We start from the raw sequence: 27814 nt of genomic DNA on the forward strand, positions 1-27814 counted from the left end.
TGTTGAGTTTTCCCAGCACATTAGTCTATTGCAAACTTTCTTGTTTAAAAGCAAGTTGATTAGTGCTATTCAAATGCTGTGAATTATGTAAGCATGTTTACAAATGCTAATAATATTCTTGCATGGCTCTGTGGTCAGACATGCAGTTCCAGAACACGTGATTCTCAAGGCTGCTCTGTTTCTTGAAGGAAATCTAACATTTAACCCTCTGAACAATAAGGGCAGTAAGAAAAATAATTAAATACATAATCCATCAAAGTTGCATTTTCTCTCAATAATCTAAATATAATCACCTGCCCTCTGTGGTCAATAGTTGTTGCATTTTCTGGATTCTCCCATAATAGATGAGATGACAAATGATATTTTGGCTTGTTTTTGAGTTCAGATGCCTGAATGGATATCATTTTGGAAGTTGCTATGTCCTTCGAGTGTGAGTTAACATATAACATGTCACAAGTGGTTAAAAATTACTGTTAAATATATTATTCTGCATAGTTAAAAATCTAAAAGAACTGTAGATGCTGGAAATCTGAAATAAAAACAAAATTCTGGAAACGTTCAGTAGGTCGGACAACATCTGTTGAGGTCAAAGCCTCTTTGAGGCTTTGGTTCGTTTTTTAAATTTTACTGCCCATTGACTTGATAACTTCTGCCATTTGTTCCCAAACCAGCCCTGGTTGGAGAAACTGGGGAAGCACAGTGATGTACAAGTAGAGCTGCTACCTCACGGCTCCAGTGACCTGAGTTTCAACCTGATCGCTGGTGCTGTCGGAGTGGAGTTTACACTTTTTCCCTTATGATTCCTTTCAGTGGAATGGTCAGGCTGGACTCAATGGACCCCAGAGCTTGGTTCTGTGCTGTAGAACTCAGACTTTTTCCTGCACCTTTTCTGCACCTTCGTACTAACTTGTATTTTCAAAGTTCAAATTTATTGTCAGAGTACATACAGTACATGACATCACGCACAACCCTGAGATTCTTTTCCCTGCGTGGCAGGCAAAATGTCTATGAAAACTAAACTCCAGAAGAAAAATGTCTACTCAAAAAAGAAATGTAAATAAACTGATCAATACAGAAAAAAAAAATTCAGTAATAAATACTGTGCAAAGTAAGATTCCTTAAATGAGTCTGAGTCTGATGGTTGAGGTTTAGTAACTATTGCTGAACCTGGTGGTATGTGTCTTATGGCACTTGTAGCTCTTTCCTGCTGGCAGAGAATGTCCTGGGTTTTGTGGATACTGGATGATCGCTGCTGCTCTCTATTGGCAGAGTTCCATGTCAGTGTTCTCGATGGTGGGGAGAGTTTTGCCTGTAATGTATTGGGCTAAGTCCACTACCTTTTCCAGAGTTTTCTTCTCAGAGGTATTAGTGCTGCCATACCAGGCCATGATGCAGCTCATTAGCACAATTTCCACAACACATCTGTAGAAGTTTACCAAGGTTTCCAATTACATACTGAAGCTCTGCAAACTCCTGAGAAGGTAGTGGAACTCGCGTGCTCTCTTCACAATGATATTAGTATGATAGGTCCTCTGAGATGGTGATTTCAGGAATTTAAATTTGCTCATCCTCTCCATTTCTGATTCCCTTCTTTCCAAATTCTGATGAAAAGTCTTCAACGTAAAACAGTGACACTGTTTCTCTATTGACAGAAGCTGCTTGACCTACTGTTTCTTGTTCAGCACTTTCTTTTTGTATTACGTGGTTACTTCTTGGTTTCTGTGGTGGCCAGGGTCTATTTTTATGGAGTTGATTTCCTCTACCCATCATATTTCTATTTGAACAACAATGTAAATTAAGAACATAATGCAAATATTCCACATGAGGTCAAAATTGGAGATTTCTATCCTTCAAATAGATATTTTCTTCAGTTTCTCCACAAACATCACACCACATTTCCCCTAATGTGAGGTTCTTCTCTGACTTTGGCTTGGGCTGCAGCCCTAAACCCAAGCCCCACTCCATCATCTCTAACCTACATTAAACACTTTCCAGGATCCTGCATTGCAGCCTCCTTGACCAAATATTTGCCTACTTCATGTAGTCTGCTTTGAAAAGATTCTGTGACTATTGTTATCTCTGGATTATTTACGTTTGTAATCAATAGGATCCGGCTGCATAAAACAGCAAGTCTAAGATATTATTTGATTGTTTGAGACATTGCATTTTCATGAAATGATATCGAGGTTTGGGTGCTTTCCCAGTTACTCAAATGTGTCTATCCCTTTATATAACTTTGCATTTTAAGTCAATTTATTTTATTCCTGAAATTCTTTAGATTTGAGGGAAAAATTTGTAGTCGAAGTCATTGAAAGTACTTTATGCATGCTATTTCTCAGATAGCATTCATAATCCCTACTGGTAATGAGGAAACTCATTGCATACCATCTAATAAAGAGGGTTGGTATTTTGAGCCAAGTATCCTTTTGTTTATGACTGCAGATAACATAGTTCTGCTTGTAGATTCTGCTGCTGTTCCATGGAATGCAGTGGGTGAGAATTCTCGAGATCGTTTGAGATCAGGAATTCCAGCCTACAGTACAGCTTTATGGTCAGGTAGAAGCCAGAGCAGCATTGATTTCCTGCAGTTTTAGACAGCATTTCCTGAGAGAAATGAATGAATGGAGGTCAGTAAGAAGGTCAGTCTTTTGTTGGGGGAGAGTGGCAAAGGAGAAATGCAGGTGTGAACTTTGGAGGAAGTAGATGAAAGTGTATCATTATAAATGAGGATGAGATTGTATGGTGGAGAACTGAGGATGGTTGAAAAAGAGATGGAGGAAGGACCAACAGGAAGATGAGGAGGGTGGAAACTTGAAGGGATCTGAGTCAGATGCCTTCTATTGAACTAAAGAGAGAAAATAAATCACCAAATTGAGAGAAATTGTCTGCATGAATTCCACTTGAGGTGAAAAATTCCCTATGTCATTGTTTAACCTTGGCTTCTAATTTTCATAATTGTATTGATCAGCAAAGAAGATGAGTGCATATCCACAAAAGCCTACAAGTTCACCTCATGAGGTGAGTGAAATTTCCACAATTATTACAATGGCCTTTCACTAATTGGTTTAATATTCACACAGTTTATGCTGTGTCATGGAAATGCTTCATTGCATTTTGTCTAACCAGATGCCAAGCATATTATTAGAATTATTTTAAAAAGGTTGCTCAGCTTACCCTTTGCTAGTTTACTGGATTGCCATTTATGTCGCAGCATTGCCATCAGAATGAATGGGTTGTATCTGGGTGAAGAAACATGGTGAGACATCTTCTTCCCTATTTGTGCATCTGCCAAGCGGAAGGAAGAAAATTAGAATGATCTCTGAACACCACCCCATCACGACCAACTTCATTGGGATACAATAATTGATGCACCCATCAAATAAAGAGTAATCACATCTTCTTTGCTCACTTGATGATGTTCCAATTTTGGAGCTCTCAACATGGAGTTGAGCACATAAAGTAGCCTGTTACAGCGACGTAGTACTGAATAAATAAAGATATTACTGATGAGATACTACTGAGTCCTCATTTGTCTTGGAGTTTGCAGATGATCCCACAGCAGTATTCAGAGGTGAGTAGTTATTTCAGCCAACACCAATTTGCAAATCAGATGTCTTAGTTTTAGTTTGAACTTTCTCAGGGAACAAGTTGATGCTTTATTTGAACTGGGTTTTTTTAAATGTCTGAAAACGTAAATATTGAAACCATTCCTTGCATTAGTATGTAACTCCTAATATTTTATGTATTCAAACTATCAGGAGAAGGCGATTGTGAGGAAAACATTTTGAGGGAGCATTAAATTAAAGTATAAATCAGCAAATGAAAATTTCTACTTTCAGTAATATTGAAAAAATTGTCATTTATTTCCTACTGCTGTGTAGTCAACCATCTGGTTTTTATTTTATCTTTTTGATCAAGCTTTTAATGATTTAATGAATTTGCAAATAGTTGTAATAGTGTAGACATTTGAAATCTTCAAATTCTTGCACAGTTTGGGAATCTAACTCAGTGTGGTTCACTGCCCTTTTATCCAGCTGTGAACAGTTAACATGATTCCCTCTTGTCCATGAAATTGGCTCAGATCTCATTGACTCTGGTCCACTGCCATGTTCGCTATTCCTATCCCAAATATGGAAGACTGATCTTGTGTCCCCAAATGGTCGTGGAACCAAGCAGAAAGGCCCTTGAATGAGGGTGGGATCTCGGCATAATCGGAACAAACCTTTCCATGACACTCGGATACTTTACTAGCCAGCAAAGTCACACTTTTATCTTTCCTGGTTCCCATGACTCAAAACGTTTGTCCATGTTTCTGAAACATTTATTTAAATATTGAATAATCTAACATTTTCTAATTAACATTTTCCACAGAAAAGTATGATCAATCGATCCACTTTTAAATAGTTAATTTGGAGAAAAAAACTGTTTTTAATTAGTTTATTAGTTTCAACCAGTTCATTGCATGTGGTTCCAAACTATAATAAGTACCAAGAACAGATTGCCTAGAATAAATGTGGTGGAGTAGAATTTCTAAAGTTTTTGTCACATTGTATTAGAATGATGAGAAGAGTTCTATCAAGTCTCCGATCTGGTGTTCTTCATGCAGAGTCCAGAAAATCGCCACTGGAGCTTGATTGGTAAATTCAGAACTTGTAGGAAAAACCCAAAGGTTACTGGTACTTGTACTGAGAAATCTCAGCAGTTGCATGGAGATTTCCCTGCAGAATCCAGTACTGTACATGATGAATTTACTTTGTTCCACTTGAAAGGTAGGAAAGGTGGTATGGTATGTGATTGGTTGAATTGAAGCCCTGGATCTGTCAGAATTGGAGACAGACATTTTAAGCCCCGAACAGTACCTGGCATCAAGTGTAGATGGAAGAAAAGACATTAACAATATGCTACAGTTTGAGCAGTCTTTTTTAACCTGAAGAAATTTGAGAGTTAAATTTAGGAAGTACAGAAACAATTTGGGCAAGCAGACAAGCTAATAAATATTAGTTTGCTGAATATTTATTCAGCCTGTAACTTTCAAAATGCATGAGTTGTTCAGGAGAACGAATGACTCAGATTTTGCAATTGCTGCCAAACTTTTTATGTGTATGAACAGTGAATATCAACTCTTCCAATCCTGATCCATGACTGTGTGCAAAAAGAAACTTAGAGATATATATCCCTTTTTAATTTGAGAGTAAAAAACCTCACCATTCACCTGAGGTTACAGTGTCCAGGAAGATTTAATGATGCAATCACAGCGGGGGGCCTCTAGAGCTGTGTGGAGTGAATCAAGAAAGTCTGCAGATGCTGTGATTGTAGTAAAAAATAGGGAAATGCTGGAGGAAGTCTGAAGGGCTCAGACTCGAAATGTCAATTATATATCTTTACCTCCTAAGGACACTGCAAAACCTGCTGAGTTCCACCAACATTTCTGTGTTTTTACCTCTTGAGCTGGGTTTCATTCTACTTTTACATATGTTGGAAAATTTTCACTGCACAACTTGGTGAAATTTATGATGCCATTGTTGGAAATGCTATAGGTAAATCTAGATCTTTTTCTTTCTTTGGCTTGGCTTCGCGGACGAAGATTTATGGAGGGGTAATGTCCACGTCAGCTGCAGGCTCGTTTGTGGCTGACAAGCCCAATGCGGGACAGGCAGACACGGTTGCAGCGGTTCCAAGGGAAAATTGGTTGGTTGGGGTTGGGTGTTGGGTTTTTCCTCCTTTGTCTTTTGTCAGTGAGGTGGGCTCTGCGGTCTTCTTCAAAGGAGGTTGCTGCCCGCTGAACTGTGAGGCGCCAAGATGCACGGTTTGAGGCGAGATCAGCCCACTGGCGGTGGTCAATGTGGCAGGCACCAAGAGATTTCTTTAGGGAGTCCTTGTACCTCTTCTTTGGTGCACCTCTGACACGGTGGCCAGTGGAGAGCTCGCCATGTAACACGATCTTGGGAAGGCGATAGTCCTCCATTCTGGAGACGTGTACAGTCCTTTTATCTGCATGTTACAAAATAATCAGTGTATGAGCAGGACTTTTGCCAGACTAGATTAAACTATACTTTGTTCTGTCATTTATCAATATTTTTATGAGGCCTATTTCTAAAGTATTTTCTCCATTGAGGAATTGGGTTATTTGTGCTTTTGAAATGTTTAAACTGTTTCCCCCTTTGTATGGGGCACATAAAACTAGTGCCGAAGGATTGGAGGGTAGCTCATGCTGCTCTATTATTTAAAAAAGGCTCCAAAAGTAACTCTGAAAACTATAGGCCGGTGAGCCTGACGTCAGTAGTAGGTAAATTATTGGAAGGTGTTCTAAGTGATTGGATGTACTGTAGCAAGGTCGCTATGGCTACAGCTAGGTTGTACCCCTAAGGCTGTAGCTCGAGTCCGCAGGAGAAGAAAGACACACATACCAGTAGGGTGCATTTGACCGTGACTTTATTCAGTGGCAGCTCTGCCTTTTATAGTCAACCTCGGCCATGTCACCACCGGGCGTGGCTTGAGCGGGCTGACGGCCAATTGGTTACCTCTGATGTCGAGCCCCGATCCACCGCTGGAGATTGGCCAGTTTCACAGCTCTGCTGGTGGTCTATGGAAACGTATGCTTCAGCCCGCATGATGCACATGATGGTTGCCACGTTCGACTACCATTTCCTGTGTCGGCCTTCGGTGCAGGCCGCTACACGTTCCACCACCCCCTCCCCCCCAAAAACAGGTGATCAGGACACTTTTTAGGTGGCCAACCTCTGGGGTCAGGTGAGTGATGGGCTGGTCAAAATCCAAGTAGGCTGGTTTCAACCAGTTGAGTGTGAAAGTCTCTTTCCTGCTGCCAGTGTCCAAAACACAGGTGGAATCGTTGTGTCATAAGGCTGCTGTAGAAGTGGGCAGTGAGCTCCAAGCCGAACAAACACACATTTACAGTCAGCAAAGTTCTTTAGGACATAAGTGCAGAGTTGGCCATGGAGTCTATGTTTAGCAGGGGCCAGGGTGCTGTAATGAATTTGCTCAATATAACTAGGGGTGCGCCGTAGACTAACTCTGCAGAGGATGCCTTGAGGTCCTCCTGGGCAGATGCTTAACAGGACCCAAGGGAGTTTGTCAGCCCAGTTAGGTCCAGTAAGCTGCGCCATTAAGGCTGCCTTAAGGTGTCTGTGGAACCTCTCCACCAACCCGTTGGCCTGTAGGTGATACACCATGGTGTGGTGGAGTTGGGTCCCCTGGGTGTGGAGTAAGACGGTCCACAGACTGGAAGTGAATTGGGCCCCCCTGTCCGAGTTGAGGTGTTTGAGGACCCTGAAATGCACTACCCAAGTGTTGAGTAAAACCTGTGCACATGCTTCCCTGGAAGCCTCTGATAGTGACAACGCATCTGGTCATCCGGTTGACCATTGTGAGAAGGTAACGTGCACCTTGGGATATGGATAGGGGCCCCACAATGTCAATGTGCACGTGGCTGAAATGGTGACATGCTGGCTCGAATGTCTGTGGTGGAGCTTTGATATGAGTCTGAATTTTGGATGACTGGCACTGAGAACAAGTCCTGGTCCACAGGGTGACCTCTTTGCAGAGGCCATGCCAGACATACCTGTTCACCACCATTTTGACTGTAGTCCTGATGGCGGAGTGAGCCAAGTTGTTGACCGAGTCAAAAGCCCACCTCTTCCATGCAGCCGGAATGACAGGGCGAGATTTACCCGTCGAGGTGTTGGAGAGCAACATGCGATTGCCGGGGGAAATCTAGATGTCCTCCAGTTAAAAGCCAGTGAGCGCTGTCCGGTATGCTGGAATGTCAGGGTCTGCTTGCTGCACATCAGCCAGGCCCGCATAGTTGATGCCAGGGGTAGGGTTGTGCACCACCATGATAGCTGGTCGGAATAGGGTGTCGGCCACCATGTTGGATTTTCCAGCTATGTGTTCCATCTCCGTGGTAAATTCAGAAATGTAGGATAGGTGCTGCTGTTGCCTGGCTGACCACATATCTGACACCTTACTTAAGGTGAAGGTAAGGGGTTTGTGGTCCGTGTAAATTTTGAACTTCCTGCCCTTGAAGAAATAAGGAAAGTGCCGAATTGCCACGTATAAACTAACAATTCTCTATCAAAGGCACTGTACTTGAGCTCTGGTGGCCTGAGGTGCTTACTGAAAAAGGCCAGCGTTTGCCATTCACCAATTGCTCAAGTGCACCCCCGACAGTTGTGCTGGACGCGTATATCATGAGGACTGATGGGGTGTTTGTCCGCTGGTCCTCAAGGAGGGTGGCGTTGGCTAGGGTATTTTTAGTGGCCTGGAAGGCCTCAGTTGCCTCCTGGGCCCATTTGATGTTTTTACTGGGTCCTGCCATGAGGGGAAAGAGTGGGATCATGATGCGGGCCGCTGCAGTATGAACCGGTGATAAAAGTTGACCTTATCTACAAACTCTTGTAGTCCCTTCACCGTCAATGGCATGGGGAGAGAGCAAATCACATCCACCTTAGTAGGTAACGGTCAGGTTTCATGTTGGTCAAAAAAATGTGGCTTATCCTCTGGAGCATACATGTCAAACTCTGGCCCGCGGGCCAAATTTGGCCCGCGATATAATTATGGCCCGCAAGATCATTTCAAAAATGTATTAGAGGTGGCCCGCCCTGCAGCGAGAGCCAATGCTTTTTTTTAGTATTGTCACCCCCACCATCCTCCCCCTTCATTGCACATCCTTCCCCACCCCCTAACTATCTCCTCCCCCCTAAAACCACCCCCCTTAAAAGATGGCCAGAATATTCTCAAAAAGGAATCCAGAATGGTAAAGTTCCACAAACCTTCTGCTGGGAATCCTAACAACACCCGGGCATCAGATCCACGGGACGCGGAGGGAGCAAGAGTGTTGCAGGTTGACCGTGCAAACTTTGAGAACGGGGAAAACAAAATTGTAACACGAGAAGTCTGTCGATGTCATCAGCCGGCAAGCCAGTTGGAAGGCTCCCCGCACAACCAGTCACTTCTCCCACCTGTCGAGCAGTGCGGCGGATTGGAGAGTGCCTGTGATTTCCTGTCGGCGCGACGGACATGGCAGGCTGCGCATGGCCCCCGCTGTTCCGCAAAGGCTGATTGGCAGCGCGCTGGGCCTGAGTGGGTGGGTAAGCAGGGGTGGGCAGAGGGTGTAGGTGAGGAGTAATGGGCAGGGGAAGTTATGGTGGTGCGAGGGGCAGTTAGAGGGAGGGATGAGTAGAAGGAGGGGTGGATAGGGAAGAGGTAAAAGGGGAGGGGCAGGGCGAGTAGGGGAGGGGTGATTAGAGGGTGAGAGACGGGTAGAGGGAGGAACAGGTTGCGGGGAGAGGCAGTAGAGTGGCGTGTATAGGATGGGGTGGGTAGAGGCAGAGCGAGTAGAGTGAAGGGTGAGTAGCGGTTGGGTAAAGGACTGGTCAGGTAGAGGGATGGTGGGTCGAGGGTGAATAGAGGCCTAGAGCCTGAGGAGTGAGCAGGAAATGCTGAGTCCTGATGCAGGCCAAAATGGACACAGCCTGTGAATGCTGACTACATCTCCACAGGGACCAAATATGTTTCCCTCAGGTCAAGCAAAGGGTGAACTTGAGCTACCTACTCCTGACCTGTAACATTATCCTCCTAAAGTTATATCCTAAAGTTTAACATTACATATGTTGAAAGAAAAGAAAACATGCAGATTTTGTTGAAAATTTTCAATAAATATTTAGTTCGGTCTTCGACTTAGTCCAAGTTTTTAATTTTAGCCCTCCGTGAATTTGAGTTTGACACCCCTGCTCTAGAGCCATCAACTCAGCCATTATCCACATCTCCTCTTTCCTGCACATCTGTCTTGGCTCCCTCCGCCCCTGGACGCAACAAGAGCAGGAATCCGTTGTCCTCACCTACCATCCCACCATCCTCTGAATCCAACATATTAAATGTCACTGTTTCCACCACCTACAAAGTAATCTCACCACCAGGCACAGCTTCCCATCCTCTCCCCTCTGACTTCCACAGCCATTGCTCACTCCATTTCTCCCCCATCACTTATCCTTTCCTGCCAATCGCCCCCTTTGATACCTACCCCTGTGGCTGCAGGAATTGCTACATTCGCGCCTACACTTTCTTCCTCACCACATTCAGGGCTCCAAACAATCCTTCCAAGTGAATCAACACTTGTGAATCAGCAGGGGCCATCTGCTACATCCTGTGGTCCTATTGTGGCCTCCTCAAAATCGGAGAGACGGAATGCACACATATTATTGTTGAGCACTTTTGCTCTGTGTACTGTGACAGCAGGGACCTCCTCGAGGCCATCCATTGCAATTCCATGCCCCATTCCCACACTTGCATGTCTGTCCACAGCCTCATCCACTGCCAAACCGAGGCCGCCCACAAAGTGAAGGAGCAACACCTCAGAATCAGAATTGATTGTCACGAACTTGTCATAAAATTCGGTCTTTGGCGGCAGCATTACAGGGGCAAATATTGTTATAAATTGCATTTTTTTTAAAAAAATGCACACATTCGTGAAAAAGGAGAGAAAGTGGGTTAGTATGTGTCCATTCAGAAATTTGATGGCAGAGGGGAAGACCTCTTTTTGTACCATTGGGTGTTCGTCTTCAGGTTCCTGTGCCTCGTTGCTGAAGATAGCAGTGTGATGAGGCCGAGAGCTGGGCAGTGAAGGTCCTTGAGGATAGAGGCTGCTTTCTTGTAGATGTTCACTCTTGTAGATGGAGTGAAGACTTGTCCATGATGACACTGGCCAAGTTCAGATTTCGTTTGGACACTCTTCAACCAGATGGCATTAACGACAACTTCTCCAGTTTCTATGGCTTTCTTTCTCTCTATCCCTCTGTCTTCTTTTCTCTAACTCCCCACTCCCTTCTCTGTTAGGAAGCTACTGCCTCTCCCTATCACTGCTCAGCCTTTTTCTCTTCTGCCCTCCCATCCATATCAACCTATGACCTCTTGTCTTTTGGCCTCTGCTCCTCTGCATGCCCCTTCTTCCCTGCCTATCCTGCTTTTTGCTCATGAATCCAACATATTAAATGTCACTGTTTCCACCACCTACAAAGTAATCTCACCACCAGGCACAGCTTCCCATCCTCTCCCCTCTGACTTCCACAGCCATTGCTCACTCCATTTCTCCCCCATCACTTATCCTTTCCCGCCAATCGCCCCCTTTGATACCTACCCCTGTGGCTGCAGGAATTGCTACATTCGCGCCTACACTTCTTGATGAGGGTCGCAGGCCCAAAATGTTGGTTATGCATCTTTAACTTTGCTATATAAAGAACACTGTGAAATTTGCTGTTTCTCCAGCATATTTGTGCAAACTTCATTCGCTTCAAAACACTACAGAAAGTAAACATCACTATGCTGATCCTGCTCGGTGTTTCTTGGTGACTATAACTTGATGTTTGTCCATTGCATTTGAAAATGAGATTTTACATTTTCTCATCCATTTTCAGATTTCTTTTGTAATTTCTCAATTTTGCACGTTAATATAAGCACAGAATTCATCCCACTTGGTTTAGAAAAGAACAGCAATGAAAACATCCAAGTTCTTTTCTGGCACATTTTAGCAAGCAACTAAGTTCCTCTGCTCTGATGTGCATTCATTTCCATCCTGTTTCTTTTATTTACCCCTTTCCGACTTGGTGCAGACCTCGATGCACTTTCTTTTTGCTGGAATGTCTTATGTGAGAATGACTACGTATTGGGTCACTGTACTTGTAGTGGAATCTCCATAGACTGTTTGAAATAAACATCTGTGGTACTTGACCGAAAGAACAATTTATGGAATGGCATGAGGAAGCCTTTAGGCATGGTTGACAGGTGATGTGACTTTCGAATAAGTTTCAGACAGGAAGGACACGTGGCCACCTGCAATGCACACATTCTAGGCAGGCAGGAGGGCACATTTCCTCCACACACATCTGCCACACTCTGCTTGATCAAATTGGTCATCTACAATATACTTCAATCTTGTTGTTGAATTCATTGCTGAATACTAGGTGTAGAATGTAAACCTAAAGTGACAGGCATTTGTAAGCTCAGGTCACTTTTACCACATTAACATCAATGTTCTGCCGAGTGTTTTCCTTACTTCAAAGACAGACTCACTGAAGTTAACTATGGCCTGAATCACAATATCCAGAAGCAGAGCTTTAAAACGAATGTAACATAGTTGTTAATTAAGGAATTCTTTGCAAGGTGTAATAAAAACTGGAAAAACCATGTTTGGTTTGTGCAGTTCCTGAAATCTCTTTCTGCTACCTATTCTAATCCTGCAAATACACTTCTTGTAACTGAAAACCAGGATTGAAAGGTAAGGCAAATAACCAGTCAAATGATTACTGTTTAAATGCAATAAATGTGGGCAATATCAAGCTCCATAATTCTGGATCTAAAAATGCCTTTGGAAAAACCACCCTTCTTTGTACCCTAGTTTATGTTTTCTGCTATCTTTCTTGCTCTGCTTGTGCATATACGTGTGATTTTTGTCCCTTTAGAAAGATATAAAATAAATAAATAATATTGAGCAAGTTGCCAAATAATTAGCCAATGAGCTCCCTAGACAAGAATGTGGGATGTCATTGCTGAAGGGCCTTTCTCTGCCTGCTGAATTTAGAATGAAAAAGGTACCTCTAGCAGAGTGTTCCACGCTTTCTATCTTTCCCAGTATGTAAGCACGAATTCACAGCTTGTTCACATAACATTCTATCATTATTGTAAGATGTTCAGAATTAGTTGACTGTGCCACAGACAACCCTATCTAAGTTTCCAGGTTCCTTGATAAAGCACAAAAATTGAGCATTTAAGGAGTTATCAGACAGAGTAATAATATCTTGGTGTTCAAAATCGACAATATTTCCAGCAGCTCAACTTGTCAGTAGTTTGTCATACAGCCTCCCTCCCCCTCTTCCCCCCCCCCCCACCGGACAAGATTCTACCATCCATCGGCACACTACAACCAATTTATAGTGGTGAATTCACTGACCAATTTGCATGTTTTTGGGAGGTGGGAGAAAACACTTTCAGGTTACAAGCAGTTCATAAAAGCTCCATACAGACAGGACCCTGGGTCAGAATTAAACCTGGGTCTCTGGCATTAAGAGGAGCCATTTTTCCACTTAGCTAATTCTAATTTTTCAAAGTCATGAAGAGAAAGAGTAATTTAAAAAAACTAAAACCGTGAGTGAGGGCATTCGGTCTTTTGCGGTCTCTGCCTATTCCCACCTTTAGGGTGTAGCTTGATAGTCTTGCTGGTCAAACACTAAAGTAATTTTAATGTGTATTAAAGGTTTCTGCTTCAATTTGCTTTTCTAATGGTAAATTCCAGACACCTGCCACCATAATTCTCCTGCAACTACTTAATGCCCTGGTTTTTTTACTGCACTGTTGAGGTAAATAAATCCTTCCTATTTATTTTAGCCCCTCATTAATATGCATGCCACATTTAAACTTCTCTGTGCCTCTGTCCAAAGTAAAATAATCCTTGTGTATTTAATCTTTGCTCAAAAGAAGCTGGCATGGACTTGATCGGCCAAATGGTAGTGAAGTGGAAATTATTTTTAAAAATCATTTTAACAATGTATTTTTTAATACAAAGAGGAATCCCTAAACATGGAGTTTATAAATCTAAGCAATGGTGAGAGATGGACTTGAATATTATAATTAATGAATGAAGATGGTCAGAGCTATGCTGAGACTGTAAGTCTAATACTATTAATGTAGGATATAGATAGTTCAGTATAATTTTCTACAACGATTATACGGTACACCACAAAAATTGAATAGAATGAAATCAGACTTATTGGCACAATGTGTTAGATGTGTGTGTAGAGGTAGGAACTTTCTTACACTCAACATGGTCATGTCCCAAAGTAAGGCAGTTCCGGTGGATTTAGGGAATTTTTTAGTGCAGGTAACAAATGTTGAATTTCCACAAAATTCAAATTTATTCCTATTGGGGAATATACAAGGGTAGAGACCTGAATTAAAATGATGCAAATTGCATTAGTGGTGACAAGAATCTACTTGGAAATCAGACTTGTATTTGGGTATGAAAAGATGGAATGCAGAAATTCAGATTTATATTCCTTTAGAGAAAATTACATATAGTTTGAGAAATAAATATAGTATATTTGGGCAAATTTAGCACCTGTATATTCAAACTTTGGGTATAAGTATGTAATTGTCTTCTTCCTTCTCCATGAGCCCTGTATTGATTCTCTCCAAATTAACTATATGGAAGTTTGGTTGATGTCCTGAGTGTGTTCACTGTGCATCCCAGAGCAATCCTGAAAGATTTTCTTTTTATTTTACATTATTATATATTCTTTGGCTTGGCTTCGCGGACGAAGATTTATGGAGGGGGTAAAAAAGTCCACGTCAGCTGCAGGCTCGTTTGTGGCTGACCAGTCCGATGCGGGACAGGCAGACACGATTGCAGCGGTTGCAAGGGAAAATTGGTTGGTTGGGGTTGGGTGTTGGGTTTTTCCTCCTTTGCCTTTTGTCAGTGAGGTGGGCTCTGCGGTCTTCTTCAAAGGAGGCTGCTGCCCGCCAAACTGTGAGGCGCCAAGATGCACGGTTTGAGGCGTTATCAGCCCACTGGCGGTGGTCAATGTGGCAGGCACCAAGAGATTTCTTTAGGCAGTCCTTGTACCTTTTCTTTGGTGCACCTCTGTCACGGTGGCCAGTGGAGAGCTCGCCATATAATACGATCTTGGGAAGGCGATGGTCCTCCATTCTGGAGACGTGACCCATCCAGCGCAGCTGGATCTTCAGCAGCGTGGACTCGATGCTGTCGACCTCTGCCATCTCGAGTACCTCGACGTTAGGGGTGTGAGCGCTCCAATGGATGTTGAGGATGGAGCGGAGACAACGCTGGTGGAAGCGTTCTAGGAGCCGTAGGTGGTGCCGGTAGAGGACCCATGATTCGGAGCCGAACAGGAGTGTGGGTATGACAACGGCTCTGTATACGCTTATCTTTGTGAGGTTTTTCAGTTGGTTGTTTTTCCAGACTCTTTTGTGTAGTCTTCCAAAGGCGCTATTTGCCTTGGCGAGTCTGTTGTCTATCTCATTGTCGATCCTTGCATCTGATGAAATGGTGCAGCCGAGATAGGTAAACTGGTTGACCGTTTTGAGTTTTGTGTGCCCGATGGAGATGTGGGGGGGCTGGTAGTCATGGTGGGGAGCTGGCTGATGGAGGACCTCAGTTTTCTTCAGGCTGACTTCCAGGCCAAACATTTTGGCAGTTTCCGCAAGGCAGGACGTCAAGCGCTGAAGAGCTGGCTCTGAATGGGCAACTAAAGCGGCATCATCTGCAAAGAGTAGTTCACGGACAAGTTTCTCTTGTGTCTTGGTGTGAGCTTGCAGGCGCCTCAGATTGAAGAGACTGCCATCCGTGCGGTACCGGATGTAAACAGCGTCTTCATTGTTGGGGTCTTTCATGGCTTGGTTCAGCATCATGCTGAAGAAGATTGAAAAGAGGGTTGGTGCGAGAACACAGCCTTGCTTCACGCCATTGTTAATGGAGAAGGGTTCAGAGAGCTCATTGCTGTATCTGACCCGACCTTGTTGGTTTTCGTGCAGTTGGATTACTATACTTTTAAATAATTTCTTTTTGGGGGTAGTGGGGGAGGGTTAGGGTAGGGAAGGGTTTATAAATATCATGCAGTGTAATTTTTAAATTTTATTATTGTTGTACTAACTCATTGCTAACTATATTTATGGAAATTTTAAATAAAGTACTCCAAAAATAAATTTCAAATGAGAGCTCATATGAATTAGTTTCATGAAATCAAAATTTGCCAAGCAGTGGAACAGTACGTTCGACAGGATTGTGATGTTTTTGGGGGGGGGGATCAATTAATTATGAAATTTTATTTGAATCTATTTATCAGGTTATACTTGGAAATGAGCTGAGACAAGCTTATGTTTTGCTTCACATGAATCCTATTTTCTTGACCTCTGCCTTCCCTTAGTTTCATCCTGATATTCCTTTTACCTAATTTACTTCTTAAAAAATGCAGGCTCTGTTTCAATGGTGGTCTTGTTACTGGGAATGGTACACTCTTGGACACAAAAGTTTTTAAACTTTCCATTTAATTTTTAAGCAGATTATGTTTCTGTTTCACTAAATTAGATTATTGATACCATTTCTTGAAAATGTCTAATTTGTTGTAACCTGGAATCATAATCAAAACTCAGTTTGAAATCATTGCTCTCTTTGGGCTCTCTTTTTTTTTTCTCCAATATGATCAAACATATTTGTAGTGTTTTCTTTTCCTGGCAACTGCATATCAGTGGAATTCTTGTGCTTTGGTTTTGCATGCCAAATAAAAGCCAACAATCTTGGTATTTGTGAGAAAGAACTGTAAAAAGTGCAGGCATGAGAGAAATGTCGGTCAGTTGTTTTAAAGTGAGTTTGCTGGACTGTGAAAATGGAACTTGTTTCAATTTCTTTAGCCTTACAATCCTCAGACCAATGGGTTGCCAAGAGCAGAAAAATTAGTTGGCCTTGAAAAAATTTATTTTTCATATTATAAATAGTATTTTCGTGTCTTGGTTTATGTTTCTTCTCGTCCCTTTTTGGACGTGAATTCTCAAACAGTTTTCAACAGGGCTCCTTTCGAACATTCTGAAACTCACATTAAATAGTTAAGCAGTCAAATCATGATGAAGTGTTAATGCTGAGAAATGAATTTGCCAAACGTACATTCAGTTCACAATAACTGAATCTTTGGGTCATCAGCCAACCTGCAATGCTATCACTTACCACCAAGGCAAATTAATGCCCTGTCAAAGATCAAAGGTCAAAGGTTCATTTTTAATGTCATGTAATAATACTTTAATAATGTAATATGCATAATATTCTTCAACTTTTGACTGCTGTAAGGCAAACAAAGAGTCGCCCTGAGTGTGGCTGGCGTTACTAACAGTAGGAGAAAGAAGAGGAAAAAGGAGTCCTTTTCGAGAAGTGGTGGTGGAAGATTAGGATTATGTTTGGAAGTCTATGACCATTGTTATAATTGAGATCGGTTATGGGCCCTTGTTTGTGATGTATATTAACAACTTGCCTGTCAGTGTTGAGGAATAATTTAGTATGTCATGAAAATTGGTGTTATGGATAATAATGAAGGTTGCCTAAGACTGCAACAGATAGAAGGTTGGCATGTAGTCTTTAACCCTGACAAGTGCAAGGTGATACATATTGGGAAGTCAAATAGGGACAGAACATGTGTAGTAAAAGTTAGGATGCTAAGAAATAACAATAATAGAAGCTTCTTGGGGTTCAAGTCCATATTTCTCTGACAGTGATAACACAGGTAGATGGAACACTGAAGAAGGCATTTTGGCATGCTTTTCTTCATCAGTCAGGGTATGGCATGTGGGATATAGAAGATGAAATAGAAAAGTTTGAAAGTTATTTGGTAACTTTACAAAACACTGGTTATACCACACTTGAAATATCAGTGCAGTTATAGTCACCACTCTATAGGATGGATGTGGTTGCAGTAGAGAAAGTGCAGGTGCAATTCACAAGAATGTTGTCTGGATGGGAGGACTATAATTATGGGTAGAAATTGGATAGATGTGTTTTGTTTCCCCTGGAGTGAAGGAGACTGAGAAGCGATCTGATGGAGGTCTTTAACATAAGACATGGAATGGATAGACGGTCAGAATTTTTGTCCTATGGGAGGGGTATCAAAAACTTCAGGCCATGGTGGGTTTAAGGTGAGAGGAAGGAGATTTAAAGTGGATTTTTTTTTACATGGCGAATGGTCGATTTGGAACAGCCAGAGAAGGCGGTGTAATTAAATATAATTGCTATATTTAAGAGAATTTTGGACAGGCATTTGAATAGGCATAGCATTGAAGGGTAAGGATCTCGTGGGGGCAGATGGGATGAATGTATCCGAGCAAAATGATTGGCATGGATATGGTGAGCCAAAGGCGACATTTCGGAGCTGTACAACCATACGATTCTGAAAAATCAGCAGGAAATGTCGCTGTTTATATTTGTCTTCACTAGTCATGTTAGCAGCTTGGCCATTAATGGAGGCATTCTCTGAAGTAAAATAAAACCCAGAGGCTTGTTAGATTATACACTAGAATATGCTCTTTTCCAGTTAGTTACATTTAGCCACTAAGAGACCTTTTTTCCTGCTTTTTATAATTTCTCCTTGACAACATTATTTCTATAAGAACATAAAAACTTTGTTTAGTATTCATATTTGAATTTTTTTAAGCTGTGTATTTTTAATACTTTCAACTGTGAGTATTGAACATTTTTTTAATTTTAAGAAAAAATGAATATTAAAGCATAAAACAATGAAGTTGAAGGAACAAATAATACAATGGAATGGAAAGGTTTAAATCCATTGTTCAGGTTTATCCATTTTTTAAATTTATTAGGTCAGCAGAGTTCTGATACCGACTGCTTTCTGTTGCTCTTTGATGGTAAAGTTGAGTGAAAATGAATTCTTGTTGCACCTGAACAGGTATTTAAAGAAGCAACTACAGTAGCATAGGTTAAATTTAAAAAGGAGAATAAATGCAAACGATAGTTGATAAATGGTTACATCATAGTGCAAGGAGGAAAAAAAGTGGCATTTCAATAGTGCATTTTTTTGTGGTTTCTGAGCAGTCCATGATTAGTGTAGCATGGGGAGGTTCAAGAGCCTGATAACCATTGGAAATAAACTGTTCTTGAACCTGGAGGCGCTGGTTTTCAGGCTTCTCTACCCTCTGCCTAAAGGTATCAGTGGGAATGGGTTGTGACGAGAGTGATGGGGGTCCTTTATGATGTTGGCTGCCTTAATGAGACCATGCCTTTCGTAGATGAGTACAATGGATGAGAGGCCAGAGTCTGTGATGGATCTGGCTTTGTTTACGATGCTTATAATAAAGTTCTCACAGTGGAGAACATGTCATAATGTTGGAAATTTGGTCTTTGATTGAGGTCACAAAACTATTGCTGAAATTAATTTCCTCAGCTATTTACTTGCAATGAATGTGTTTATTTCATTTCCTTTGAATAATTTTAACATTTTTAAAGTTAAAATTTTTAAAGTAGAAATTAAATCAATGGGTAAACCATTAAACTTTTATCATTAATGGTATTTTCACATTATGAAGTCACAACAACTTCTGGGCAAATTTGTAGCAACTAAGTTCCTCCATTCCATTCTTTCGTTTTTATTTTGCCACTGGCTACTTTCAGGCCTGTCTCATTTTCTGATGTTTTTGACTTGGGGTTTCCTCCTCTTTCATCACAGGACCTGAAATACAATTTGATAAAGGTTCTGGGATGTCTTGACCAAGTGCATTGGATGGTTATTCCAAGAAGTCCCGAGGTGAATTCATTTCTTTTGTGAGCAATGTGGGATAAACAGAGTAGCCTTCTGAAACACTGGAAATGAAGTACTCCAACTTTTTTCCATTGCCTTAGTGAGTGCCACAAAGAGGTGTTGAGATGGCAACAGGGTATAGTGGGGTTTTTACTTTCATTGCCAATTTCTCTGGTCCATAATTTCTTCAGCTTTGTTAGTAGTCTATTGCTAATAGCTGTTCTTGTCTTTATTCAAAGAAGATTGAAAATTATTAAATTTTCTGGTTTCTCATTGCCAGTTATTATTGCTCTCGATTATTTTTTTAAACTTGCCCATCAAGTAGCTCCAGGTATGGCTTAGGAACTAGCCATAATGAGAAATGAACACCCTTAATCTTGAGAATAAACAGCAGATGAACTAATAATGAGGCTGCATGCAGGCAGAGAGAAAGATGGAGTTGAAATGTGCACAGTGATAAAGCAAAGTAATAATGTTAGTTTTGATTTAAGGGGGTGATTGATTGTTTGATCAGACTTAAGAAGGTGCAGGGCTCTGATTCAATTGTTTAGTTGAATTTATTTTTTTCCCCATTACTATTCTCTTCAAGGAACATTTAAACTGCAGAGAGGGGAAGCGTTAACCCTGATGGTAGGCTGAAAAATTGTGCATATATGGACAACATTGTAAAGGAAACGGAGCTTTCTGTTGTCTCATCTTTTTGATTCCTGATTGAAGCTCACTCTAAGCTTCATTGAATAATTTTCCAAACAACACCCCTCTTTCACACTTCACCAAAGACTGCTCTCCTCATTAATTAACAAATTTGAAACAAATTGTACCAAGATATGGTGAGGTATCTGTAATGCAGCAACGAAGAGACTAAAACAAACTTATTTACTCACTGAAAACAAGGATTCAATTTATACAATGCCTTTTATGACCTCTGAATATTTCAAAACACTTTACAGCCAATGTTGTATATTGTCAAATATTATCAAGGCTGTAATATAGGAAACACTCTAAGTATTTGCAGGCAGCAAATACTTATGGGCAGCAACTGTGCTGGTAATTAAAATATCAGATTCATCATAATAATTTAGACGTATGACACTGTAACGGGCCCTCTGGCCCACGAGGCCATCCCAGCCCCCCCCTCAATATACAAATTAACCTACAATCCTCGTACGTTTTTGAAGGGTGGGAGCGAACTGGAGCACCCAGAGGAAAACCATGCAGACATAGGGAGAATGTACAAACTCCTTACAGACAGCACTGGATTTGACCCTAATCGCTTCGCCAACTGTGATGCCCAAAAGTCTTGATTAAATTATAACCTTGATCCCCTGGAATACTTAATTCCCTGTTCTTTGAAATAATAATATACGGGTTCTTTATTTACAGCTAAGACAGCAGACAAGACCTTGGTTTACCACCACCCTGAAAATGTAGTGTTTCCCAACAGTCTTTAAAATTGAAATACAGTACAGAATTTTTTGTGCTTAGTACTCTCCAGTTAGATTTGATGGATATTTTGATGAAATAAATATTTGCATCTATAGTACTTTTCACAATTTCAGGATGACCCAAGGCTCTTACAGGCAAAAAAAATGAATGCATTTGCAGTAGAGGCCTCCATAAATCTTCGTCCGCGAAGCCAAGCCAAAGAAGAATTGGGCAGCAGTTATGCACACGGAAAACTTCCACAAATAGGATGATTTTGAGTGGGTATGGGACAGTCTGAGGGGGAGTGTGAGTTGTCAGAGGTTCTAGTCCACATTGACACTAATGAAGTAAGAAGGAAAGAAGATGCGGTCCTGCAGAATGATTTCAGAGAAGATAGGTAGCAAATTTAAGGACAGTAATCACAGGATTGCTACCCATGCTGCCTGCTGTTGAGGCAGAAAATGGGAAGAGAGTGCAGTTTAATATGTGGCAAAGGATCAGATGAAGAAGAGAGGGCTTCACTCTCACTGAACTAGAAAGTCTGCAGATGCTGGAGTCGTGTAATACAGAAATGAAACTCACTCTCTCTCCCTCACCAGCTCTTGCCTGCTCTCTCTCTCTTTCCCTACACCTCTGTCTCCTTTCCTCTAGCTCTGCGCTCTACATTCACAGAGATACTCCATCCCCTGATCAAATCTCTTTTTTTTTTCTCTTCTGCCATTCTATTCACGCCCTCTTGTCTGTTGGCCTGTGCTCTTCACATTGCCCTTTCTTTCCTCCTTCCTTGGCCTTTTTATTCACGTCTGCTTTTTGCTCAAACCTTGATGAAGGACTCTGTTCCGAAACATTAGTCATGTATCTTTGCCTCCTCTGGACATTGCAGAACCTGCTGAGTTTCTCCAGCACATTTTTTGTGCTATGACCACATTCATGTGATTGGGGTGTCACCGTTTGTGATTGAAAATGCAACGTTTATTGGTTTATTTTCTTGAGAAATCAAGATAAAGTTTAAATGTTATTAAAATATTTAATTTGGGTTTTTTTTAAGTAAACAAATTAGTTTTTAAACTTTTTAGATTATTTAAATCCATGTTTAAAAACCGTTTCAAGGCTTTTGACAGAGGCAAACTGTTTAAAGGCTGTCGGGGCTGGCCTGGGGAGAGAGCCTCAGGATCTGTTGCTTAAGGAGGATTGCTCACTGGTGACAGGGAAGAATCTAAGGAAGCACAATTGCTTGGTGAGTGAATGCATTGGTTTGATTCACTGCCCATCTATCAAGTAATGGCTGTTAGGTCAATGCTACCCACCACTATATTTGTCATTAGTTCATCCATTTTTTGGCTACCCACCACTATATTTGCCATTAGTTCATCCATTTTTTTTGGCAATGTTTCGATGAAGATGAAGAGAACATAATTGTGCCTATAATTTGCTGTGCTGTGATTTCTGTTGTATTTTGATCACCATTAACTCTATTACTGGATGGTGCCCCAGCATATTAGAAAGATGTTCTGAGAAAACCTTCATCATGATTTTCCATAACTATAGCCTTTCCTTCCCCCCTAACCCCTCCCCCTCCCCCCCCCCCCCCCCAGTAAATCCCATGTTATAAGTGGAGATGCTTTTGTAGAGGAAATTTTACTCTTAACAGTCACACCTCTGTGGAAGAGTGGTCTTAATGCAAATGAAGTATGATTGTATTGTGGGCAGAAGAAAAGGGGTTATTGTTTTAATTAACTAGAAATGGATGTCGCATTGTTTGGTAAAGCAACTACTGTCCAAGCTTGAATAGAAGATTGCCTTGTCAGCTTCCAAAGCAAATCTTTATAAAAGTGCCATTGGTGAACAAGTTCAGTTCTCTGTAAACATTTTTTGTTTATTTTTTCATTAGTTTCCATTACCCAAACTGCCATAACGTGAGAGTATGCACTACTTGTTGAGCTTCCCCCTTATCCATTGCTATGTGGCGGCACACCACTAGGCAGGCGAACCGGCCCCTCTTGTAATCCACGCAGTGGGGCAGCCAGCCAAAATGGTGCCGTAGGGGGTTTCCCCTTCTTCTCAGCGCAGGGCTCAGAAGCCCGCGCTGGGGGACCATGTGACGCCCGGGTGACGTCAGCGCCACCCAGCGCGGTTCTCAGCCAGGTCTGGGCTGGGAGTATAAGTCCAGCCCAGCAGCCTGCAATAAATCAGTTCTGCTCACTGAGCTCAACCCATCTGGTTTTGTGTTCTTTCAGTAGCAGTGTAGCTGCCGCTACAATTGGTGACCCCAACTGGTTCAAAGGTTTTTGAACCCATCATGAGCGAACCTGGGATCAGTGCTATAGCCATCAAGCTGCCTGAATAGAGCCGGAGACTTGGTTCGGCCACACAGAGGCTCAGTTTCACCTCCACCAGATTTCATCTGGCACAACCAAATTCTACCATGTGGTCGCCGTCCTGGACCAGGCCACCGCCAAATGTGTGCTGCACCTCGTTCAGCACCTACCCCTACCCGCCGAAAACAAATACGAGACCATCAAGCGAGTGCTCACCAGATCCCTCGGACTATACAAACGCCAGTGTGCCGCTCGGATGCTGCACCTCGACGCCCTGGGGGACAGGTCCCCGATGGAGCTGATGGACAAGATGCTCGCGCTCATGGGTGATCATACCAACTACCCACTCTTTGAGCCCATTTTCCTCAATCATCTGCCGAGGACATCCGGCCGTTACTGGCCCAAGAGAGCTTTACCGACCCAAAGAAGGTCATTCAGAAGGCTCAAGAGCTACGGCTTGAGTGATTCCCGGAGGGCTCGGCGGTCCAGCAGGTCACGAGGCACGGGCATGACCACACCAAGCCCGCCCCTAGCACTGCAGTAGAGCATCCGGCCCCTGCAGGGGCCACCAAGTGCAGAACCAGGGACACGGCATCTGCTCCAGGCCTCTGCTTCTTTCACCAGCACTGGGGAGCTAAGGCTTGGAAGTGTCGTCAGCCCTGCTCGTTCCAGGGAAACGAGAAGGCTGGCCGCTGTTAATGGCTGCGGCGACTGGTCAAGGACACAGGCTCCTCTACCTGTGGGACTCAGTCAGCGGCCAGTGGTTCCTCGTTGATGCTCGGTCCCAGATCAGCATCATCCTGCCACGGCCATCAAGTCCAGGAACCAACCTCGAGGACTTCCCCTCCATGCGGCGAATGCAACAGAGATTTGGACGTATGGAGACAAGAGAGTCCACTTCCAACAAAAGTTCTCATGGAGGTTCACCATCTCGTCCCTTCTGACTGCCATCCTGGGTGCCAACTTCCTCCTCGCCCACAGGCTTCTAGTGGACATTCGGGGTAGGGGCCTGGTGGATGCCTGTACTTTCCTGCCCTTTCGCCTCGACGCCTCCTGCACAGAGCAGCTGCAGATGGCCATGATCAGCATGCCCAGAGACGAGTTCCAGCGAATCCTGGATGAGTTTCTGACCATCCTCAAGCCACAGTTCTCCGCTACCTCGCTGCACCACAGGGTGTTCCACCACATTCCCACCCAGGGCCCACCAGTTCATGCCAAAGCACGCCAGCTCCCGCCTGACAAGCTCCAAGTAGCGAAGGAGGAGTTTTCGCATCTGTTGGAGCTGGGGATCATTTGGCGGTCCAACAGCCCGTGGGCCTCGCTGCTCCACCTGGTCCCGAAGGCCTCCGGCGGCTGGCGCCCCTGCGGAGACTATCGACGGCTCAACGAGGCGACAGTTCCTGACCGTTACCCCATCCCTCACATTCAGGACTTTACAGCCAACCTGCATGATGTGAGGGTTTTCTCCAAGGTTGACTTGGTGCACGGGTATCACCTGAGGACATACCCAAGATGGCCATCATCACCCCTTCGACTTGTTCGAATTCCTTCGCATGCCGTTCGGGCTGAAGAACGCCGCTCAGACCTTCCAGCACCTCATGGACTCAGTGGGCAGAGACCTGGATTTCTTCTTCATTTACTTAGACGACATCCTCATTGCCAGCAGGGATCGGGTGCAACACAAGGCCCAACTGTGCAACCTTTTCTCCTGGCTTGACGACTTCGGCCTCCCCATCAACCCAGCCAAGTGCCAGTTTAGGAAGGAGTCCATGCAGTTCCTGGGCCATACCATCACGGCCGAGGGAGCCACGCCCGCTGCTACGAAGGACGCTGCTATCAAGGAGTTCCCACGTCCGGACAATCTCAAGGGGCTGCAGGAGTTCTCGGGTATGGTCAACTTCTACAACCGATTCATCCCGGGAGCTGTGCGCATCATGAAGCCACTATTCGCCCTCATCGCAGCCAAGCACAAAATGGTCATCTGGATCCTAGAGGCCTGCAGTGTATTCGAGTCCACCAAGGATGCCCTTGCGAAGGCTACCATGCGCGCCTGCCCGCACACCAACCTGCATATCGTGCTCTCTGTCGATGCCTCTCCCACAGCTGACGGCGCCGTCCTGGAGCAGCAGGTGAATGGACAATGGAAGCCACTGACATTCTTCAGCCGGCTTCTCCATCCACCAGAGTGCAAGTATAGTACCTTCGACCGTGAGTTACTGGGCTTGTACCTGGCGGTGCGGCATTTCGGCTATTTTTTGGAGGGGAGGACTTTTTCCATCTTCACTGACCACAAACCCCTCACCCAGGCACTCGCGATGTCGGCCCACCAGCAGCGTCACCTCTCCTTCGTGTCGGAGTTTACTACCGACATTCGGCATAAGGCAGATGCACTCTCATGACTGGCCATCTGCGCGCTGACACCCGGTCTTGACTTCAACCAGCTCGCCTGGGACCAGAAGTCCAACAAGGAGACACGAGGCTTCAGGACTGCCATCACAGGCCTGCAGTTCCGAGACGTCCCGACTCCGAGCGGCGGAAGCACCGTCCTGTGCGATGTCTTCAGCCAGTGATTCCCCAGCAGTGGCGCAGGCAAGTCTTCCATCACATCCACAACCTTTTGCACCCGTCCATCAGATCCAAGGTCCGGATGGTGGCAGAGCGGTTCGTCTGGCATGGGCTGAGGAAGCAGATCACAGGCTGGGCCAGAACATGCACCCATTGCCAAATGTCCAAGGTACATAGCCACACCAGGGCACCCGTGCAAGAGTTCGAGCATGTCCGGGAATGGTTCAACCACATTCACGTGGACGTAGTCGGGTCCTTACCCGTTTCCTGGGACAACTGTTACTTGTTCATGGTGGTGGACTGCACCACTCATTGGCCCGAGGGGATCCCGATGACGGACGCCTCAACGAACTCCTGTTGCATAGTTAGGTCGCCCGGTTCAGCATTCCGAATCACCTCACCAGCGATTGGGGTGCCCAGTTCACCTCTGCACTCTGGGCACAGCTCGCCAACAGGTTGGGGATCGAGCAACACCGCACCACAGCCTATCACTCGCAGGCCAATAGGCTGGTCGACCGTCTGCACCGCCACCTTAAGTCAGGACTTATGGCCCGCCTCACCAGTCCCAACTGGGTGGACGAACTGCCTTGTGTGCTCCTGGGCATCCGCTCCACGCCCAAGGAGGATCTGCAGGCGTCATCAGCTGGCACTTCCTGGTGAGTTTATCAATGAGCCTTACAAACCCCTGCGGTCGCCAGACAAGCTGCTTCCCCACCTCCAGGCCCGCTTGGACTCCTTCGCACCCCCACCACTGCCCAGACACAGCACACAGTCATCTCACATCCCCAGCAAGCTGCTTTCCACAGAAGTACGTTTTTATTCGGCGGGTTCTGGACGCGGCACCTCTGCAGAGATCTTACGAGGATCGTTCAGGGTCTACGTTCACGCTGGACATCAGCGGCAGGCGGGAACTGTTTACTGTGGACAGGCTGAAGCCAGCGCACCTCAACCCTAGCGAACCAATGACTGTGGCCCAGCCCAAGAAGTGAGGCTGCCCAGCTGAAAAGGACATTGGAGCTGGTTCTGGGGAGGGGGTGGGGTGGGGCTTTGTGGCAGCTCACCACTAGGCAGGTGAACCAGCCGCACTTGTAATTCCGGGTAACGTCAGCGCCTTCCAGTGCGGTTTTCAGCCAGGTCCGGGCTGGGAGTATAAGTCCAGCCCAGCAGCCTGCAATAAATCAGTTCTGCTCACTCAGCTCAACCCGTCTGGTTGTGTGTTCTTTCAGTAGCAGTGTAGCTACCACTATGGCAATTTAGATTAGTGACTGTCTAGCATGCTAGTGCACTTAGTCAAGCCCCAGGTTCATTCATGATCTTGGGTGCTATTGGCATGGAGTTTGCACATTCTCTTTGTGACCAACTAGGTTTCAACCAGATGCTCCAGTTTCCTCTTGTTGGTGGTAGGTCATTGGACCTTTGTAAATTGTCCCTTGTTTGATGGTGAGTAATAAATACTGGGGAGGAGGTAATTGTGAGAATATGGAGAGAATACAAGTGGCATTTATGTCAGATTAATCTAAAGTGAGTGTTTGATGATTGGAGTGACCAGTGGGCCAAAGGGACTGTTTCCATACTGTATCTCTGTGACTACTTTTCTGGTTCTATTGTCTACAGCCCAGTTATTCATTTAGCTTGGTCACCCATTCCAGTCTTGTGCATGTGAGAGACATTCCAATGGAAGTGCTCCCTTTTACTCTAGTACCCAATGAAGTGAAGCCATTTTTTCTCACACCAGTTTGAGTTCACAGTTATAATGAAATAAACAAATGTGAAGTTGTGGTAATTGTTGTCCTGCTATTGTTGCTGCCTATTCTTTCTGAGCACTTTGACCAATATCTCTTTGTGTGTTTTACCCAGGTACTTTAAACTTTTAGAACAAAAGTGCATACCTGATCCTGCTGCAAATGCAGCTTTATACACACACACACACACACACACACACACCCATTAACTTTGTCTCTAACTCTCTATCCAGGTGCTAGTCACCACCCATCACACTTTGGGCCTGTCACGGGCATCTTTGCTTGGCTCCCAGACTTCTCGGTTCTCCTACTCTTCATAAAGACACCAGACAAAGGGAGCAAGGGCATACCCAATGTTGCCCTCATCCTGATAACCACATTCGTCTGTGGCTGCATCAGGCTGTGTGTGGAACCAAATTACGAGGGCACCAAGGGGCGCTAAATG

At 44.0% G+C, this 27814-nt stretch overlaps 1 protein-coding gene across 7 annotated transcripts in view; it reads left to right on the plus strand.

Moving 5' to 3' along the window:
• Positions 1-27814, plus strand: part of LOC138751297 (ataxin-1-like) — a 302985-nt gene that overhangs the window by 211454 nt on the left and 63717 nt on the right. For 4 of the 7 annotated variants that reach the window (XM_069913418.1, XM_069913414.1, XM_069913415.1 and 1 more), the window contains one exon: positions 2969-3018. The exons of 1 other annotated variant lie outside the window; for it this stretch is intronic. The gene's annotated coding sequence lies outside the window, so the exon portion shown is untranslated. Of the gene's footprint in view, positions 1-2968; positions 3019-3547; positions 3572-27814 lie in introns of those variants that run through there. 2 more of the 7 variants (XM_069913417.1, XM_069913413.1) reach the window with 2 other exon arrangements.

This window comes from Narcine bancroftii, chromosome 1 (genome assembly GCF_036971445.1).
Source record: "Narcine bancroftii isolate sNarBan1 chromosome 1, sNarBan1.hap1, whole genome shotgun sequence".
Lineage (NCBI taxonomy): Eukaryota > Metazoa > Chordata > Chondrichthyes > Torpediniformes > Narcinidae > Narcine > Narcine bancroftii.